The sequence below is a fragment of the Rhinoderma darwinii genome, chromosome 1 (assembly GCF_050947455.1).
Source record: "Rhinoderma darwinii isolate aRhiDar2 chromosome 1, aRhiDar2.hap1, whole genome shotgun sequence".
Classification (NCBI taxonomy): domain Eukaryota; kingdom Metazoa; phylum Chordata; class Amphibia; order Anura; family Rhinodermatidae; genus Rhinoderma; species Rhinoderma darwinii.
This window is the reverse complement of record NC_134687.1, coordinates 399,252,300-399,274,274: the sequence shown is the minus strand read 5'-3', so window position 1 is coordinate 399,274,274 and position 21,975 is coordinate 399,252,300. Positions and strand designations below refer to the sequence as shown.

The 21,975-nt window shown below is 42.4% G+C and overlaps 1 long non-coding RNA gene across 1 annotated transcript in view; it reads right to left on the bottom strand.

The window, feature by feature from the left end:
- The window catches only part of LOC142742614 (uncharacterized), a 101,718-nt gene that overhangs the window by 24,310 nt on the left and 55,433 nt on the right, over nucleotides 1–21,975 (bottom strand). Inside the window, exon 2 of the long non-coding RNA XR_012881412.1 lies at nucleotides 12,420–12,496. This is a non-coding gene — a long non-coding RNA (uncharacterized LOC142742614). The remainder of the gene's footprint in view (nucleotides 1–12,419; nucleotides 12,497–21,975) is intronic.

Below are 21,975 nucleotides of genomic sequence, written 5' to 3'. Positions count from 1 at the left end.
GATGTATCTGCCATACAGGATTTCCTCACATATCTCAATACTAATGAATTCAATCTGAGATTCACACACAAAACAGAAAAGGATGGTATCAACTTTCTAGATTTAAAGCTTGTTGCCAAAACAAATGAAGTAATACACTCAGAAATTTACCAAAAACCGATTACAGGTAATACCATATTACACGCTAGTTCAAACCATCCCAAACACACAATTACATCAATACCGGTAGGTGAATTCATAAGAGCAAAAAGAAACTGTAGTACAGCACAAAGTTTTGAAAAAGAACAACAAAATATGAGCGAAAAACTGAGTAAACGGGGGTACAAGAAATGGATGTTGAATAGGGCTAAAGAAATAGTGAAGACCAAAGACAGACAGAATTTACTGTTGGACAAACAGAATGCAACTATAAACAAAATTAACACCAATAAAATAAGCAAAGAAATCCCTACACTAAGCTTGCAATATAGCAATCAATTTTCCACCATTAAAAATATGGTACAGAGATATATTCCACTACTGTATGAAGATAACAAATTGGAAGACATATTAAAACATGGATTTAGAATAGTAGCACGCAGAGGGTCAACTATAGGGAATACATTATCCCCCTCATTATTACCACCCAATATAACTAAAACAACATGGCTAGAGCAGCTGGGCTTTTATAAGTGTGGATCTCACCCATGCAAAATATGTAACTACACTAAAATGGTAAAGAGATTTGATGATTCTAGTGGCCAGCAAAGTTATCCTATAAAGTCATACATTAACTGTAACAGCGACTTTGTAATATATATAATAGAATGTACCAGTTGCAACCTGAAATATGTAGGGAGTACTTCTAGAAAGTTTAAAACAAGAATTTTAGAACATCTTGGTTACATTAGGAACCCGACAATTACTAACATATCCAATGCCGCACGACATTTTATCACTTGCCACGATAGAAACACCACATATTTGAAGACATATGCTATTGAAAGAATCAAAAATACTGTACGTGGAGGAGATCTCAAGAAGCCACTCCTGACTAGAGAGGCCTTTTGGATATTCAATCTTAAAACAAGGTTTCCGCACGGACTCAATCTAAGAAGGGAATTAATGTTTTTATATTAATTTGCTGGGAGTTAATCTAAATTCCCGTTTGGAGAAATAAGGTGCTCAAAAGCATCTTCTATAACACACAGAGAGAATAAAATCTGTCAACATCTTACAGGGACTTATATCAAATAATTCTCCCCCCAAACAATAAAAACTTTTCCACTTAAAAATACCGACAGATTCACCTATATAGCTTTGAATCAAATACGATCAGTGCATGATATATATTGCTATGCATGAGCCTATTATCAGCTATATATTATATAATGAATATATTCCAACTAGGCTACAACAATTTACATCGGTGTACACTATTATATGAAGTAAGATTCAAGTTGAAATACTTCTATCCAATGGGGGATTGTCAATCCGTCCGGTTCTATCTTCATTATAATTGTAGTTCAAAATATTGGTTTCATATTTCTACCAAATGCGTTTAAGTTGTGAGTACATTAATACACAAATTCCGCGAGGATAAGTGACAGTCAAAATAGGGTATATATATGATAATTTACCAAATAATGTTTATACATGAATATTCAGGCACAAACACCAAATGCATGTCAGTGATACAGCAGCTATGTTTATACTTGTGCATAACATTACCCTTTCCTTCAACCATGAGGACAGAATTAGTAATATCTCTTACCCAAAATGTATTAAAATATATGTATGTATACTATTTTCCACCTCCTTCTAGAGAGAATAATGTTGTTACAACACAACATAAATCTAATTGCTTATTTTACATTCTTAGTTGCAATATTTAAGATTTATTCTTTTTTATTATGTCAGACATGATTAGATTTCAACCGATCATGTGTTGGACCTTGCAAGCCCGATTTTAAATGTCTCTCTTTTGTTCCTTTTGAATGTTTATATTTTTTATATATTACTTTCTTATTTCAAAACAAGATGTAACATAGGTTCTAGCCTAGGAGCCATTCACACACAGGCACACAAGCCCAACGGGAGTCAAATAGTACTTATATCCAATGTGGATTATTGAAATCGCGGTTCTAACGCGGTTCTTTGGGAAGCCGCAGCTATCTAGAAGTCTGCTTAATACATCTGAGGGGACCTTTAAACTGAAACTTAACATAGCAAACAAATAACAAAATGTTTGATACAGAGAACAAAAGAATACAGTTTATATCATGGTTCCTGTATATAATATCAAGAGTTTTTTTACTCTAAGCAGAAAACATTACACCCAGAGAACAAGAGGCAGGACAGCCCATTTTTCTGTTGGTTTAAAAATGTACAAGCTGCTAGCAATTAATTAATCTGAAAGGCTTCCCAGCTCCACCCTGCAAAATCGAATATATAGACTCATAGTCTTGGGTTCTAGTGAGTGAATGGATGCCATGACTAAGAGCACTTGCCGTGCTTGAAACGCGTAGGCGCTGAAATACCTACCCATTTCTGCCTTGATGCCTACATGCACCTGACATCGAATTTTAAAACTTTTTGATACAATAAAATTGGGACTACGTTCCTTTTTAACAACATACCTGCAGCGCTGGATCAACTTTCTTTACACTTCTGTCCTTAAGAAGTGCTTTATCTCGGCCCCTGTGCTGATTCAGCCTAACCAAATGGAGCCATTCATCGTGGAGGTTGACGCCTCCGAGGTGGGAGTGGGTGCTGTCTTGTCCCAGGGTACCAGGTCCCTCACCCATCTCCGTCCCTGTGCCTACTTCTCCAGGAAGTTCTCGCCCACTGAGAGTAACTATGATATTGGCAACAGTGAACTCTTAGCCATTAAATGGGCATTTGAAGAGTGCCGCCACTTCCTGTAGGGGGCTAGGCACCAGGTAACAGTCCTTACCGACCACAAGAATCTGGTTTTCTTAGAATCTGGCCGGAGGCTAAACCCGAGACAAGCTCGATGGGCGTTATTTTTTACTAGATTCAACTTTTTGGTCACCTATAGGGCTGGGTCTAAAAATATTAAGGCTGATGCACTGTCGCGTAGCTTCATGGCCAGACGTCCTTAACCCCCGCAAGAAAGACTAACATTTTTTGTATGTTATCAATTTTTTTCTGCTCTCGAAAGGGGTTTTTGAATAACATCAATTTGAATAGGTTCAGAGAAAGATTCAGCATTTTGCTGGGTATTCAGTGTTGATTGACTGAAGGGGCCCCACAGTCTTTCCCTTCTTTCAGTAAATCTCTAATCAATTTGAATGCACAATTGAATGAACTCCTTTAAAATTCAACTGGGGTATCCACTCTGGTAAGTTCATCCTTCACATGCTCTGAAAGCCCTTGCCGAAATTAGCTTTTATGGGTCAATAGATGGTATTAGCTACACAGCTTCAATATTTCCTTGCTACATATTATGCAGTTTAGCTTTTAGGATTAGGATTATCAAAAACTTGATTTCTAGCAGTCAAAAAGTCATCCAAATCATTAAATTATTATTCTTTTCTACATAAGGAGTGGCCCATGCTAGAGCTTCAACTTTCAGAAGATTGATTATAAACAATACTTTGTTCTTTTCACTGGTAACTGCAGTAGGTTGCATTTGAAAATATATGCGGCATGGATTAAGAAAAACTTCAGTAATGGTGACAAGCACCACTGAACTTTGATGGTAGTTGAATTTAAATCTGCAACTGAGCCATGCACATCCAGAAATTGGTTTTGCAATTCAATCATTTCAAAATGCTTGTGTCACGATCTGTGGGTATGTGGACCCACTAGGCCGCACCGCCATAGCGGGGAGGCAGCTGGCCAAACATCAGAGTACCCAATCAATACAAAGTCCAACACAAGGGTGCCTGAATAGTCCAGACAGTCGCAGTGCCTAGGCACAGATGGAACTTTGGCGGTAAAGGTTGCCAAACGTGGCGGAGGATAAGAGGCGTGGCAGATGACACCAGGCGTGACCGATGGCAGAACACGACTCCAACACTCGATAGGACTCAGGAACCAACACAGCACAGGAACAGGTAGTAGGGCACTGGAACACATGGGAACAGGATAACACTGAGGGACAGTGGCGGTTCATCATTAGGGCGGTTCGGGCGGCCGCCCGGGGCCCAAGGCTCCCAGTGGGCCCATGGCCGCCTGAACCCCCTCATGCCCGGTGGCGTCGCTAGCACCGGAGGGAGCCCCGGTGCCAGGGCCGCACCTGTCATGAGGCGAGGTGAGCTTCTGTCCTACTTAGCAGCCGTGGTCTGTGTTGAAACTCCCCCTCCAGCCCCCCTTCCCTGCTCTACACATCTCTCTTCCTGCTGCTAGCAGTCGGGACATGGGGGAGGGGAGACTGTCGGCGGGCTCTGTGTCGGGCTGTGAGCAGGAGAAATGCTGAGTAAAGACTCCCACCACATCAACCTGCTGAACGCCCTTCACAAATATCCTACATAAAAGGTAAGTGCATGTGTGTTTACAATGTGTACTTTATATGTGTATAATGTGCATACTCATGTGTGTCTGTGATGTGTATGTATGTATGTATGTATGTATATATATATATATATATGTAAAGTGTATCTATAATTTAATTTAGCTTGATACATAGGTCCAGAATTTATAAGAATAAAGGTCAGGATTTTTTTTTATAAAGAGCCCCAAATCTCCTGGTTCCCTTCACCCTTCCATAGTGTAACATGATATAATGCTGTCTTCCTGCAGTTGCCACTAGCAGGAGCTAGTGACAATGCTTACAGCTCTCAATGAACTCAATAATAACTTCATATGCAGTGAACTCCCCCTAGTAGTGTCATTCAGGGCCAGAAATGGTTGTGCTCACCAGATAAACATAAATCCACTTTCTGCACATGATTTAGGAGTATAACAAAGTTTTCATTTTTGACGGAGGGTAAACTCTAAACATAAAGAATTAATTTAAGAATTATTAAAAGAAAATAACCTGGCGATCAGGTGATCACTATGTGTCTGGTTTCAGAAACTCACTACGACTGTCCACATGTGTGTAGTTTACATGCTGGCCACTCATATAAATGGCCAACCATGTAATTTCTTATCTATTTCTACTCTGGCTAATAGAATCCCCTCTTTAATGTAGTTATGCTCTAATATAACTAATGGAAAGTGATTGTCCTCATATGACAACCCCTTTAACTATGTAGACAGTGGAAGAATATGAATTTTAGGAGCTTCAATTTTAGGTCTTTATGTTCATTGATACATGGAAATCCAGGTGAAGGTAAATTACAGCTCTCTTGCTGTAACATCAAATGACTGAATTGATTAATGGTGCAGTGACTAAAGCTGTCATGTTTCAGATACCTAAGACCAGCTCAATGGAAAAAAAACTTAATTCAAAATTATAACAAATACTGAATATATTATAAATAAAAAACTTTTGAATCTACTAAATCAGTAAACCATATTCTCTTTTAACCCCTTAAGGACACAGCCTGTTTTCGCCTTATGGACCAGGCCATTTTATTCAAAACTGACGAGTCAATTTGTGTGGTAATAACTTCGGAATGCTTTCACCTATCCAAGCAATTCTGAGATTGTTTTCTCATGACACATTGGACTTTAAAGGGAATGTGTTGCCAGAAAAACATGTTTTTTTTTAAAAAATTAAACATTTAGTGTGTGGGTGATTAAACATTGTTCAAATTTTTTTTTATTTTTTTCACGAGTCAGGAAATATTATAAATTAATTCTAATTTATAATATTACCCATTTTTGGTCACTAGATGGAGCTATTCCCAAAATTGCAGCATTGCAAAATTGGGTAAAAAGCCCTCGCTCTAGTGAGCTCTCAGCATCCCCCCCTCCTTTATCCTGGCTAGTGCCGGGATAAACGAGGGGTTTGAACGGTGTAACCTCCTACACTGTGTGTCGCCATTTTTTGAGCTAACACACAGTGTAGTAGGTTTACATACAGTAGTAAACATACACAAACACGAACATACATTGAAATCTCTTACCTGCTCCTGCCGCCGCGGCTCCCTCCGGCCCGTCCGCTCCGTTTGCTGCCGCTGGTCCAAGTGCACAAATCCGGAAGCCGCGACCGGAAGTAGTAATATTACTGTCCGGCCGCGACTTCCGGTCCACAGGAAAATGGCGCCGGACGGCGCCAATTTCGAATTGGACTGTGTGGGAGCGGCGCATGCGCAGTTCCCACACAGACGCCGTACACTGAAGTCAATGGGACGGGAGCCGTTCGCAGTCCCTATGGGACTGTGGCTGCCGTATTCCATGTCTGTATGTGTCGTTAATCGACACATACAGAAATGGAACAAAAAATGGCAGCCCCCATAGGGAAGAAAAAGTGTAAAAATAAGAAAAAGTCAAACACAAACACACAAATAAATATAAACGTTTTTAATAAAGCACTAACATCTTTAACATATAAAAAAATAATTTGTGATGACACTGTTCCTTTAAGTTAGTGATAAAATTTGGTCGATACATTCAGTGTTTATTTGTAAAAAAAAACATTTAGAGAAAATTTGTAAAAATTAGCATTTTTCTAAATTTAAATGTATCTGCTTGTAAGACAGATAGTAATACCACACAAAATAGTTATTAGTTCACATATCCCATATGTCTACTTTATGTTGGCATCATTTTTTGAACATTCTTTTATTTTTCTAAGGCGTTACAAGGCTTAGAACTTTAGCAGCAATTCCTCACAATTTCAAGAAAATTTCAAAAGGCAATTTTTTTAGGGACAAGTTCAGTTCTAAAGTGACTTTGAGGGCACTATATATTAGAAACCCCCCATAAATCATCCCATTTTAAAAACCTAACCCCTCAAAGTATTAAAAACAGCTTTTATAAAGTTTCTTAACCCTTTAAGTGCTTCCCAGGAATTACAGCAAAGTGGACTGAAATTTACAAATTTCATTTTTTTTGCAGAAAATCAGTTGTAATCCATATTTTATGTAACACAGAAGGTTTTACCAGGGAAACATTACTCAATATTTATTGCCCAGGTTCTGCAATTTTTAGAAATATCTCACATGTGGCCCTAGAGTGGTAATGAACTGAAACACAGGCCTCAGAATCAAATGAGCACTTAGTGAATTTGGGGCCTCCTTTTTATTAGAATATATTTAGGCACCACGTCAGGTTTGAAGAGGTCTTGTGGTGCCAAAACAGTAGTAACCCCCCAAAAGTGACCTCATTTCGGAAGATGCACCCCTCAAGGAACTTATCTAAGGGTATAGTTAGCATTTTGACCCCACAGGTTTTTTACAGAAATTATTGACTTTTGGAGCTCAAAATTTAGCTGGAATGGTTTGCGGAGGCCATTTCACATTTGCAAAGCCCCTGAGGGGACAAAACAGTAGAAACCCCCAAAAAGTGACCCCATTTAGGAAACTACACCCCTCAAGGAACTTATCTAAGGGTATAGTTAGCATTTTTACCCCGCAGCTTTTTTGCATAAATTACTGGAAGTAGGCCGTGGAAATGAAAATCTAAATTTTTTTTTATAAAATGTCGATTTAGCTAATTATTTTTCATTTCTGGAAGAACTAAAGCACAACATTTGTAGATCAGTTTCTCCTGAGTAAAACAATACCCCATATGTGGTCATAAACGGCTGTTTGGCCACACGGAAAGGCTTAGAAGGGAAGAAGTGCTATTTGGCATTCAGATTTTGCTGGATTGGTTTGTGGAGGCCATGTCGCCTTTGCAAAGCCCCTGAGGCACCAACACAGTGGGGACACCCCAAAAGTGATCCCATTTAGGAAACTACACCCTCAAGGAACTTATCTAAGGGTATAGTTAGCATTTTGACCACACAGGTTTTTCGCAGAAATTATTGGAAGTAGGCCGTGAAAATGAAAATCTACATTTTTTTCAATAAAATGTAGGTTTAGCTAATTGTTTTTCATTTCCGCAAGAACTAAAGCAGAAAAAGCACCCAAAAATTTGTAGATCAGTTTCTCCTGAGTAAAACAATACCCCATTTGGGGTCATAAGCGGCGGTTTAGGCACACGGCAGGTCTCGGAAGGGAAGAAGTTATTTGGCATTCAGATTTTGCTGGATTGGTTTGTGGAGGCCATGTCGCCTTTGCAAGCCTCTGAGGGACCAAAACAGTGGGAACACCCCAAAAGTGATCCCATTTAGGAAAATACACCCCTCAAGGAATTTATCGAAGGGTATAGTTAGCATTTTGACTGCACAGGTTTTTTTGTCTGGATTTATTTGAATTAGGCCATATTTACTGGTATTTCAATATATAATGTGGGGGCATGTGTAAGTTGTGAAGAGCAAATCAGAGTATAATAAAAGGGTACATGAATAATAAAATTAATAATTCATATATGTGTGGTAAGCCTTGAAACAATCCTTTATGCACAGGCCAGGTTTTTCGGGGCAGGTGTCGCACTGATAAGTGGTGTCCCTTCTTATCCCTTTTTTGGGATCTTCCCTTCTTTGTAGTTTGGGGAACGATGCCGGAAAAGTGTTGCCCTGGTACAATACGGGTGCCCTCACTTTCAGCAGATGTGCTTGGGAATTTCCCCGGCCTGGTTTTCAAACACAAGCACCTTGATAATCTCCTCCTGAAAATTAAGGAATGACCCTGTCCGGCCTGCATATTTGGATAGCACGTAAGCGTTATACATTGCCATCTGTACCATGTGCACGGCCTTTTTGTACCACACCCTTGTTTTTCTCATGGCACTATAAGGCTTTAGCACTTGATCTGAGAGATCAACCCCTCCCATGTACTTGTTATAGCCCACGATGCAATTTGGCTTGTGGGTTACTGTTGTGGTACCCCGTACAAGGACATGGGCGCTGCCGTTCCCATGTATTGTGGTCAAGAGAAGGACATCCCTCTTGTCCTTATACTTGACTAACAACACGATCTCGCTGCATAGTGCCCTGCTCTCACCCTCACACTAATTTCCCCACTAACTCCCAGGACGGGGGGGGGGGGGAGTCATTCTGGGGGTTCCATCCTGGAGTCCTGCCCTTCATAAACCTGAAACCTGTAGGTGTACCCTAAGCTACTCTCGCATAGTTTGTAAATTTTTATCCCATACCTTGCACTGTTACTGAGCAGGTATTGGCGCAATTTTAGCCTACCCTTAAAAGTACAATGGACTCGCCTATTACAATGTTCTTTTGGGGGGGTATACGCTTCTTGAAATGATGATGAAGAGGAGGAGGTCCAAGATGTGTGGGGCGAATTCATCTTCTCCCTTGCTGGCGGAATCAGTGTCAGAGGCCAGGATGGCATATGCCTCTGCTGAATAGACCCTTTGGGAAGATTGGGACATTTTTAATAGGGGAGTGTGTAGTGTAGACTTTATTTTTACACAGGGGTTGTGTGTGTTGTGCTTTTACACGTGTATTTCAAAATTGCTGAATAAAAAAAAAAAAAAAAGAAGAGAGGAGAAGAAAGAAAGAAAGAAAGAAAGAAAAAAAGAAAGAAAGAAGGAAAAAGTTTAGAAAAAAAATGAAGTATAAAAACTGTACTGAAAAACTTCAGTAACAAAAAATTCTGGCAACGAAACTGTAAAGAATTTCCTGACTACCTGACTCCAACTAAAATTTAGTGACGTTGAGTTTGCTAAACAAAAAATGTAGTATAAAAACTACTGCATTAAATTTAGGCTAAAACTATAAAGCTACGCTATGTCAAATTTAGTGAACGAACTTCAGCATTAAAAACTGAATGTCCATCACTAACGGACACTAAATCTGTAACGTTATATATTAGTGCTAAAAAAACGGTAGTATAAAAATTATACCGCAGTCAATTTAGACTAAAACTATAAGGCCCAATGCACACGAATGTGCTTTTGCCGCCGCAATTCCCCCAAAAATACACAGGAGAATTGCGACCCCATTCATTCCTATGGGGCCATGCACACAACCGTGGTTTCCACAGTCCGTGCAAGGCCCTGGAGCCCGGACCGCAGAAAGAACGGGCGAGCCTTATTACGGCCGTGTTCTGCGGTCCGGGCTCATTGAAAATAATGGCCGCAGCCATGTGCACAGCCCGCGATTTACGGGCGGCTCGCGGCTGACACTCCGTGGCCGGCCGGCCGACCTGAAAATCACCGCCGTGCACATGGCTACGGTCATGTGCATGAGGCCTTAAGCTACAGTAACCACTGACACTAAATGTAGCACTGTATTTTAGAAAAAAACAGTAGTATAAGGGACTGGGAAAGGAAAATTCAGGAATCACTAGTGCTGCTGCTAAAAAAAAAAAATCAGCAGCAGCACAGTTGATGATGATGATCACAGTCAGTGATCACACAGAAAAATGCAGAAGATGACGATCGCAGCACAGAAGGCCTCAGCAACGGTAAGTATTCGGTTCACAGTCTCACACACCAGCTCTGCTCACCGTTCCTAACCGGAATTAGGTGGGCAGAGCTGGTGCAGGGTGTTTGAAAAGCTTGCCATGCCTGCGATTGGTCGGTCTATGCAGACCGACCACTGGTAGCGATAGGGGGGTGGCACCATCACTACTGCCTTACAAGTACATGGCAGGGATTGGTGCCGTCCAAGACAGCACCAATCCCCACCGTATCACTGTGCCCTGCGGCACAGTGATAGGTTATAGCCGCAAAAAGCCGCGATTGGCTGGTCTGAACTGACCGACCAATCACGGCGATCGCCGATTGGGGGGGGGGTTGTAGGCGGTCGTGCCACCCCCCTGTGCCATGTGTATAGATGGCCTGCTGTCAGGGACAGCAGCTATCTATACTCTGTCACCGTGTCTTTAGACACAGTGACCACTTAACGCTCCAACGTACCCATACGTTGGATTGCATTAAGTACCTAACGACAACGACGTACCCATACTTTGGATGTCGTTAAGGGGTTAAACAATGTTTCCATAATTTCACAGTAAAGCAGATAAGGTGTCCTCATATAATCAATAAACTGAGATATAGTATTCCCATTATGTTACTATACTAAAGATATCTTTCCATATTCTTATATCATTAGTGCATACATTTTTGTTCAGCGTTATTGTGATATTGATCTTTCCTCAACTCATTATTACTAATGTATATTGTAATACTTTCTTGGAAGAAACAGCAACCAATTTTGAGGTTATTAATTTGGAAATTCAATGTGGATGGTTGTTACCTTAAAGGGCATCTAACATTATTTTATAAGTTGCTTATGGTATTGTTCTCTTGTTCAGGTCACATTTCAAAACCATGCACCATATGAAAACCAAAGCTCCTCCCAGCCTGATTGGCCAAGGGGCACCACGTGGTTGAAGCCACGACTTTTGTTTCACCACATGGTTCCTCTTGGCCAACTAGGCCAGGAAATGGCCTAATTAGCATATATTGCTCACTTTTGAACTTCACTATGGCTCCAACTGAGGCAAAATACCATAAGCATCTTCTAGATTCACAGTAAAGTTTGCACCTTTGTAAATATTTCTTTGTTCCAATGAATATAAAATAAAAACAATTAAGTTTGCAAATAGTCTTGATAGAAAAAAATATCCTTTTTAATCATTTTATGTCTACAATAAATATGCAGACCTATGTGCATCAGCTTGATTCAACTCCTAAGCCATATAGCGGCGCCTGTGCACAGAGCAAGTCATTATTATTCACATGCAGCTTATTACATATTCCTGAGGAACCTTTGAGCTGCATTTTCTCACAGAAATCACAGCTTGTTAAGCCATGTCAGTGTTAGGGTATGTTCACACACTAATTACGGACGTAATTCGGGCGTTTTTGCCCCGAATTGAAAGCAATGGGCTGACGTTTGTCTGTTCACACGAGGCGTATATTTACGCGCCGCTGTCAAATGACGGCGCGTAAATAGACGCCCGCGTCAAAGAAGTGACCTGTCACTTCTTGGGGCATAATTGGAGCCGTTATTCATTGACTCCAATGAAAAGCAGCGCCAATAACGTCCGTAATGGATGCGGCGTTCAAGCGCCTGCACATGCCGTTACGGCTGAAATGACGGGGCTGTTTTCTCCTGAAAACAGCCCCGTAATTTCAGCCGTTACGAACGCTGCCGTGTGAACATACCCTTAAAGAGCAGATGGCACAGGCATATGGGCTAGAACACTGATAGAAGGGAAGGAACAAACACTGAACTCTTAAATTGCAGATCCACAAGCAAGCATGTCAGAAAATGCATGTTATTAAAATAAAAAAAATACAGAAATCAGCACGCAACATAGTGTAACTTAATCTCCACAAAAGGGCAATTATCATGTGTATAAATTGTAAAGATTAAATATACAAGAAAATATTGTTGATTTAATTGAGCAATTAATATTTATTTTATTTTTTCAAAAGCTTTAAACTGTAGGCTCACTTCTACATATTTATACAGAATAGTGTTAAACACAGTTTTTGTACTTTACCTTAATAATTATTGTTTCTTTTCTTTGTACACCATAGCAAAACCAGGAGAATCTTCTGGTAACTGACTTCTCTGTTTCTAGATGTATTGGGAAACGCTAAATTATTTGTATGCAGTTGTTTGTTTCACATCATGCAGGGCACCACTGCAGAAAAAATTTAAAGCTGCCTATACATGTAAGATAGCTATTTGCCCACAGCTAACTCCCATGACTCACTGTAAACATACATACATGGAGTGGCAAAAGGGCCTTTTACACCGGCCGATAAGCGGTCGGTGCGGCGAGCGCCGATCAACGAAACATCATTGATCTGCGTTTGCTTGCTCCTGTCACACAGAGCTATGGATGGGGACGAGCAGTCGTTACTCCAATCGCTCATCCCCATACATTATTATCTTGTCGGCAACACAGGGAGATGTGCTGCCGACAACGATAATATTTAACTTTTTTAAAACTATACGATCAGTAGATGATCGAGCTCATTCATCTGCTGATCGCTGCCCTGTTTACACAGGGCAATTATCGGCAACGAGTATGTTATGAACGCTTATCCGCCCGATAATCGCCCACTGTAAAAGGGCCTTAAGCTTGCATGTTTACTAACCAATGATAAGTTGCTGCCAGAGGTGTATTATCTACATAGAAACGTTACAATGCAACATACCTACCGTATGATTGTTTCTTCTAATAGCTAACGTTGAAGGACTGTCTGCCCCCATATAAAATAGATTGTCGATAGTAGATCCAAAACTGATGGTCCAAGTGACATTTATCAGCTTAACAGATAATTGCACAGATAAAAGATAGGTTTCTGCTGAATTGTATTAGTTTTGTCTACTTTGTTACAGCTGGTTGGCCCTCCTCAGAATTAAAACGTTGCTGAAGGAGACTATATACATAGTAAAATCTAAATTTGGAACCAAGATGGCAAGCAGCATCAGGTTATAATGAAAAATGTTATTGCCAAACACCAATATTACCAATACAGCTACTTCTAATTCTTTCTACCTTTAATTTAGTCTCTTGATAATATTTTACACATTGTATGACCAAGAATAATACTTGTGGTTTGTGCAGACAGGAACCTTTTTGCAAAAATATAATTTTTTTGGTAATCATAAGATAAATATGCTTCACAGGATATCCCCTGGCTGTTAAGAAAAAAAATTTGAATAGAATAAGGGGATGTTTTTAGGCACAATCTTTCTTAGATATACTAGTCCTTCTCAATGAATTAGAATATCATCAAAAAGTCAATTTATTTCAGTAATTCAATTCAAAAAGTGAAATTCATATATTATATAGATTCATTACAAACAGAGTGATCGTTTCCCAGTATTTTTTTATTTTAATGTTTATGATTATGGCTAAGAGTTAATGAAAACCCAAAATTTAGTCTCAGAAAATTAGAGTATTATATAAACCCAATTTAAAAAAAAATGTTAGAACGAAATGTAGGATTACTGAAAAGTATGTACAGTATACGCACTCAATACTTGGTCAGGGCTCCGACTCTGCATGAATTACTGCATCAATGCGGTGTGGCATGGAGGCGATCAGCCGGTGGCACTGCTGAGGTGTTATGGAAGCCCAGGATGATTATATACAGATATATCCGTCCTCAGCAGCTGCTAGTTCGCGCAGGAGGACGGATATATTCGTGCTGTGATCGCGCGGGTACTGACACTGTAACCACGCGATCAGCGGCAGGAGCACGGCTGTTATACACAGCCTGGCTCCTGCTGCAACTGCCGGAATCGAAGCGTGCTCCGATTCCATCAGTTGAACCCATTAAATGCCGCTGTCAATAGTGACAGCGGCATCTAATGTGTTTGACAGAGGGAGGGAGCTCCCTCTGTCACCCCATCGGCGCCCCCGCAAAGAAATCGCGGGTCGCCGTCGGGTTTCCATGACAGCCGGGGGCCTAACAAAGACCCCCAGGTCTGCCTTCAGCATCTGCCTGTTAGGCATGACCTAACAGATTAGGTATACTAAGTATACCAAAGCATTATATATGCGATCAGCAGATCGCATAGGGAAGTCCCCTGGTGGGACTAAAAAAAAAATGTAAATCAGTTAAATAAAGTTTGTGAAAAATAAATTAAAATTACAGTGAAAATCAAATAAAACTTTTTTTGCCCAAAAACTGGTTTTATTTAGTAAAAGTGTCAAAACAAATAACACATACACATATATGGTATCCCCGCGATCGTAACAACTTGAACAATAAAATGAACACATTAATTAAACCACCGGATGAACGGTGTCCAAAAAAAACGCAAAAAACAACTGCAAAATTCTCTCTTTTCTCCCATTCCCCCCATAAAAAATTCAATAAAACTTAATCTATAAGTTCTATGTACCTCAAAATACCACTAATGAAAACTACACATTGGCCTGCAAAAATCAAGCCCACATACGGCCACATTGACGGAAAAATAAAAATATTACGGCTCATGGAATGCGGCGATGCAAAAACAAGTAATTTTTTTCTAAAAGGATTTTTATTGTGCAAACGTAGGAAAACATATAAAACCTTTACATATTTGGTATCCCCGTAATCGTGCCGACCCATAGAATAAAGTTAACATGTTATTTAATGTTATTTACGCTGCATAGTAAACGGCGTAAATTTATAACGTCAAAATCAATGCTGGAATAGCTGCTTATTTTCAATTCTCTCCTAAAATAAAGTTAATAAAAGTTAATCAATATGTTATAAGCATCTAAAAATGGTACAATTACAAAATACAACTCGTCCTGCAAAAAACAAGCCCTTATACGGCTATGTCGACGGAATAAAAAAAAAGTTACGACTCTTTGAATGCGACCATGAAAAAACAAAAAATAATCCTTGTTCATTAACGTGCAAAATGGCCTGGTCATTAAGGGCTTAAAGGGGTTGTCATTAAGGGGTTAAAGGGGTTGTCCAGGAATACATTTTATTTATATTTTAACTTAACTGGAAACTTAACTTATAGGAAACTTAACTTATAGGAAACTTTCTAATATAATGTTCTTTGTTTATATCTGGCTTCGTTACTTGGTTCTGATTTGCGGTTACGTAACCGCACCTAGGGTAAAAAAATTTATTTCCTGTGACGTGCCGTGTCTTTGCTCAACCAGCATTTCCAGCTGAAGAAAGGTGCATCATCAAATACATTTACAGGCAGTGAGTGGGCCAGGCGAATGTTTCATGAGCTCTTCAGAGCTCCGCCTCCTCTGGTCCCGCCACCTGTAAACATAGTTGATGACGCGACGTGCCTCTACTCAGCCGGAAGTGCAGGCTGAGCAAAGACACGGAACGTCATCAATCATAGTACACGCCCCATCCTCGAGCTCCCGCACTGCCTGTAAAGGTAGTTGATGAAGCGCCGTGCCTCTGTTCAGCCGGAATTTCTGGCTGATCAAAGACAAAGACAAAGTCAAAGTCTCCTAGTACACGCCCCTGCTCCTTCTACTCTCTGATGTAGAAGGAGGGGGGGTGGCGTTATTCCTCAATCTCCACGTGCCCCGATGGTTACAGAAAGACAGGGCTGATGGGGTTACATGACCCCCATCATCCCTGTATGTGAACACCATCATCCTTGTGTATTACCCTCAACATCCCTATTACCCCCATCATTCCTGTATATAACTGCCATCCTCCCGGCATAACCCCATGGGGTTATATCATCCCTGTGTATGAATATACCCTGTGATCCCTGTGTATTACCTCATTATGCCTGTATATTACCCCCACATTCCTGTATATAACAGACATAACAGACATAACCCCCATCCCCCTGTATGATAATTACTCGGTGTGTGTGACAGTGCAGGGACCTGGGTGACTGTAATTAGAGCAGGTAATGACAGGGGCGTAGCAGTATGCAAATATTTATTATTTATTTCAGTTACTTATATAGCGCCAACATATCGTTACGCAGCGCTGTACAGAGGGTCCTCTTTTACTGTCCCCATTGGGGCTCACAATCTAAATTCCTTATTGGTATGCTTTTTCGGGGTGTGGGAGGGAGAACATACAAATTCCATGCAGATGTTGTCCTTGGTTGGATTTGAACCCAGTGCTGCAAGGCAACAGTGCCACTGAGCCACCTTGCTACCCTGCTGTGGAGGGAGGAAGTGGGGATGTAAGCTGTCTCCTAAGATGCAGCAAGGGATCATGGGTTTGGTGGGTTACAAGACAGGAAACAGCTAAACCCCTTGGGGCAGTAGTAGAATTAGAGGACTTGTACCGGTTGAGGATCACAGGTTTCAGGAGAGATACATGGAAGGAATTGGGAAGAGTTAAATGTAACTTGTAGAACACTGGATTAATCTGTTGCAAGATTTCAAAAGGGATCGAGAAACCTAGGGGCAAATTTGTAGGAGGGAATTTTCAGGTGTATATTCTTAGAAGATAACCAAACCTTAACTCCTGGAAGGAACTCAGGAGGCGGCCTTCTTTTCTTATCAGCATACTTCTTAATGCGATCCACAAGACTTGGTTCGCTGCCAGATCTGGAGAAAACTTCCAAAAGAAACATTAGCTGCAGGCACTTGAGCTTTAGCAGGTACAGGAAGAGGTACACGTGGATGTTGGCTGTAAACAATGAAAAATAGAGATGTAACAGTAAATTTATTCGTGTGATTATTATAAGAGAATTCGGCCCATGGAAGGAAATGCACCCATTGTCGTATTGAGCAGATCAAAATGGTGCCCTTGGTTAATTCTTACAACTTGGTCGTTGGATTGCGGGTGGTATGCAGATGAAAAGTCCAATTTCACATTGCACAGGTCTCTCCAGAATTTGGACGTGAATTGCACGCCCCGATAAGGCACGATATGGAGGGGCAATCCGTGCAGATGAAAAACATGTTGAACAAATAGACTTGCCAGACGGGAAGCTGGGGGAAGACCAGACAGAGGAACAAAATGTGCCATCTTGCAAAAATACTCCACAACAACCCAATTGGTGGAACATCCATCAGAGAGAGGAAGATCTGTAATAAAGTCCATGGCTATGTGTTGCCAAGGGCTTTGGCAAGGGCTGGTGTAAAGCTCCAGGCCTGGAGTGAATAATTTTATTTTGAGCACACTTACTGCAAGAGGAGACACAGTCTATAACATCTTTGGGCAATGTGGCCCACCAATAGTGGCGAGAGATAAAGTACAGAGTCTTGCGAATGCACAAGCGGCCTGCCAACTTGGAGTTATGACCCCAGATGAGAATTTTTTTCTTGTCAATTGGGCAAACAATTCCCAGGGGGAATGTCTTTGATCTGTCTCAAATGAACGAGGCAGTGCATCAGCCTTGACATTTTTGTCAGCAGGACGGAAATGGAGTTGGATCTGGCAAAATAAAGTGACCATCTGGCTTGATGTGGGTTCAGACGTTGTGCAGAATGTAAATAAGTAAGATCCTTGTGATCAGTTTAAATGACAATTGGGTGAGCGGAACCCTCTAGTCAATGTCTCCACGGTCAGTAGCTCACGGTCCCTAATCGAGTAGTTACTTTTGGTTGTTGAGAAGCGTTTTGAGAAGAAGCCACAGGAGACAGAATTACCCTTGGAGTTTTTCTAAAAGAAAAGTGTTCCAGCACCAATGGAAGAGGCATCAACCTCCAACAAGAACTGCCAAGACACATCAGGATGGTGAAGAACTTAGGCAGAAGCAGTGGCGGATTATCATGAGGGCTGTTCAGGCGGCTGCCCGGGGCCCAAGGTTCCCAGGAGGCCCATTATGCCCAGTGGCGTTGGTAGCGACAGCCACATTCACTTGTATCTGCATCCTCAGGACGAAGATACAAATGAATACTATATAATACAAATGAATACTATAGGCTGCAGGCCACGTTAGGCCTGCAGCCTATAGGGCGCTGGGAAGGCCAGCATGATGACGTCACTGTACAGCGCTCCGTCAGTCACGGGAACGGGGCAAGGTAAGTACAATATTTTGTTTGTGGGGGGCTATGTGGCAATATACACAGGGGGATTGCTGTGTTGCACTATATACATGGGGGGCAGCTGTGTGGCACTATATACAAAAGTGGAGGCTGTGTGGCACTATATACAAAGGGGCTGTGTGGAACTATACTAAAGGGGGGCTGTGTGGCACTATATACAAGGGTGGTTGTGTGGCACTATATACAAGGGGGCTGTGTGGCAGTATATACAGTATATACAAGGGGGTCTGTGTGGCACTATATACAAGGGGGCTGTGTGGCACTATTTACAAGAGAGGGGCTGTGTGGCACTACATACAAGGGGGGCTGTGTGGCACTATATACAAGGGGAGCTGTGTGGCACTATTTACAAGAGGGGGAGGGCTGCGTGGTGCTATCTACAGGGGTCTGTGTGGCGCTATCTACAGGGTGCTGTGTGGCACTATCTATAGGTGGCTGTGTGTAATGCTATCTACAGGGGCTGTGTGTGGTGCTATCTACAGGGGTTGTGTGTGGCGCTATCTATACCAGGGGGGCTGTATGGCACTATATACAAGGGCACTATTTACAAGAGGGGGAGGGCTGTGTGGTGCTATCTACAGGGGTCTGTGTGTGGCGCTATCTTACAAGGGGTCTGTGTGGCGCTATCTACAGGGGGTCTGTGTGGCGCTATCTACAGGGGGTCTGTGTGGCTCTATCTACAGGGGGTCTGTGTGACACTATCTATAGGGGGCTATGTGTAATGCTATCTACAGGGTGTCATGTCGGGTGCGTGGACCCACTGGGCCGTACTGCCTTGACGGTATGGCAGCTGGCCAACAGGACGCAGGTCACAGTCTATAGTTCGTATAGTGTACCTGCGGCAACTGGGACAGAAGCAATGACAGGCTCGGCTAGGAATAGGCAGCAGGCAGATGTCAGGCATGGTGTAGCAGGACAGGCGTGGAATACAGCACAGCACGACTACAGCCAGTGCCGCACCTGCCATGAGGCCAGGTGAGCCGACAGCCTCAGGCGGCACCACCTACCCAAACGGGGGGCGGCATTTTCAGCCCGGGACGGACTAGACCAGGGGGGAGGGGCCATGCAGACGCACATTGCAGACGTGCCGAGCGTCTGAAACACTCCTCCTCCTCTCTGACGCTGTACGCAGCACATGCCGCCAGAGAGGAGCAAGTCTGCAGGAGGAGCGGTCGAGCGACGAGCGACGAGAAACACGAGGTAAGTTCCTGCCTTGCTGGGACCGGGACCCGTCAGTATACTGCAAGGGGGAGTCTGGGCATTTTACCGACAGCAAAGGGCTCTATGGGGCTGGAATAATCCACCCCATAGAGCCCTAACATCACTATAATGGAAGGATTAGTGTGGGTGGGGGATGGTCTGAGCATCTGACTGTCTGACTTACTGCTTAGAGCTCTATAGGGGGGGGATTCTGCCCCCCTTTAGAGCAGTCAGTCAGATGCTCATACCCCCCTAACCTTTCAATATAGTAACTAGTCAGGGCTCTATGGTGGGGGGATAATTCCCCCCTATAGAGCCCTCTGCTGTCAGTAAAACGCCCAGACCCCCCCCCCCCTGCCGTATACTCCTGGCCCCCCAGCGTTGGCCGACCCCTTTAAATTAGTAGGGGCAGGAAGCTGAGCGCAGTATAAGGGCTTTGTAGCTTTCCTGTGCTTAATTAGCGTGGGAAAGCTACAAGCGGGGCTCTGACTGGTGAGTCTCACAGTCACTCCCAGTGCACACTGCAGGCGGCAGCAGCGGCCACCAGTCTGACTGAGTCTCTGACCAGTCACCACCCACACGCAACAGACAGACAGGGTAGACTGATAGTGCCTGTCGTTATTGAATAAACCCTCAACTACTACAGTTTCACAGGCATTGACTATGACGGCTTCTGTAGTGTAGTGGTCAGCTTGTCTGCCTTACATTTTTAAATATTATTAATATCTTACTTGTATTGGGCTTTGTTCACACTAGCATTAATATACGTTTACCTCTCTTCCGTGAGAGGAATAGAGGATCGATACGATAAACGGAAAGCAACGGCTCCATTAGAATTACCAATTCTTTTGTATCAGTTGCTTTCCGCTTGTCTCCGTTCGCTAGGTTTCCGTTCTCTTGAACGGAAATAAAAGTTCTGCAGACTGCACTTTTGTTTCCTTTAAAAGAAACGGAAACCTAGCGAACGGAGACAAACGGAAAGCAACTAATACAAAAGAATTACCATTGAAAGCAATGGTAATTCTAATGGAACCGTTGCTTTCCGTTTAACATATCGGTCCTCTCTTCCTCTGACGGAAGAGAGGTAAACGTATATTAATGCTAGTGTGAAAGAAGCCTTAGGGCCTGTTCACATCAGCGTTGGCTTTCCGTTCTGGGGTTCCGTCGGAGGTAACCCCGCAACGGAAAGTCAAACTGAAACCACAGCTTCGGTTTCCGTCACCATTAGCGCAGTCGACTGCGCTATTGATTCCGTCACAAAAACGGAAACCTGCCGGAATGGTGACGAACGAAAACCATTAGCAATGTTTCCGTCACCATTGATTTCAATGGTGACTGAAACGGAAGCTGTGGTTTCAGTTTGACTTTCCGTTGCGGGGTTCACCCGACGGAAACCTCCCACGGAACCCCGGAATGGAAAGCCAACGCTGATGTGTACAGGCCCTAATCCTTCCCCATAAACCTGCCCCCACTAATTAAAATAAATATATTATATAATGTATATAGCGCTGTATTCTGTATCCGTCAGGTCAGCGGGACTGACTGATTCAGTGTCAGCGAGTCCTGCAGGATCGAGCTGTTACCGATCACATCTAAGTTCATAATTTAGATGTGATCGGTAATAGGCGACCTAATGGATTCAGGTCTCAGCGCTATATACAGCTGCTCTGTATACAGGATACAAAGCAGCTGTATCTCAAAAAGTGCAAATCATTTTCAATAAAAAGTAATTAAAACTTGCACCAATCGCATTAATAGATATCTTTATATATCATAGTGACATGTCCGAAGTTTTCATCGGTGGGGGACCGAGCACTGAGGCCCCCACCGATCGAAAACGAAGCAGCAGAAGTGCTCGGGTGAGCGCTGTGCCGCTTCATTTATGATCGACTTTCAGCCGAGTGAGCGGTGTACGGACTCCTAGACTTTCTATTGAGCCCGTACACTGCTCCAACGAAAGCCAAACAGAATTGAAGCGGCACACCGCTCACCCGAGCACTTCTGCTGCTTCGTTTTAGCAACTAGTGGGGGGTCTCAGTGTTCGGACCCCACTGATCAAAACTGCTGACATGTCAAAAGTTTTTAAAAAAGTTGTTACACTTTAAAGAGAATCTTTCACCTGCCCACAGATTTGCATTTGAGTGCAGCATGTAATGGGGAGGGCTGCACAAACTCTGGGGCACTTTATATATTTTTTCCTACCCTCTTTCCTTACTTAGATATCGGTGCTGTAATATTTTGTGCCCGATATTTAAATAACCCCATGAACTGCCAATGGGGCGGTAATTGGCATGGGGACACTGCCCAATCCGGCATCGCATCGCTGTGACACTGCCCAATCCGCTACGGACAATGTCAACAGCAAGAGCTGGAGAGAGGAGATCATGTGCGCGTGCACACGCTCTCA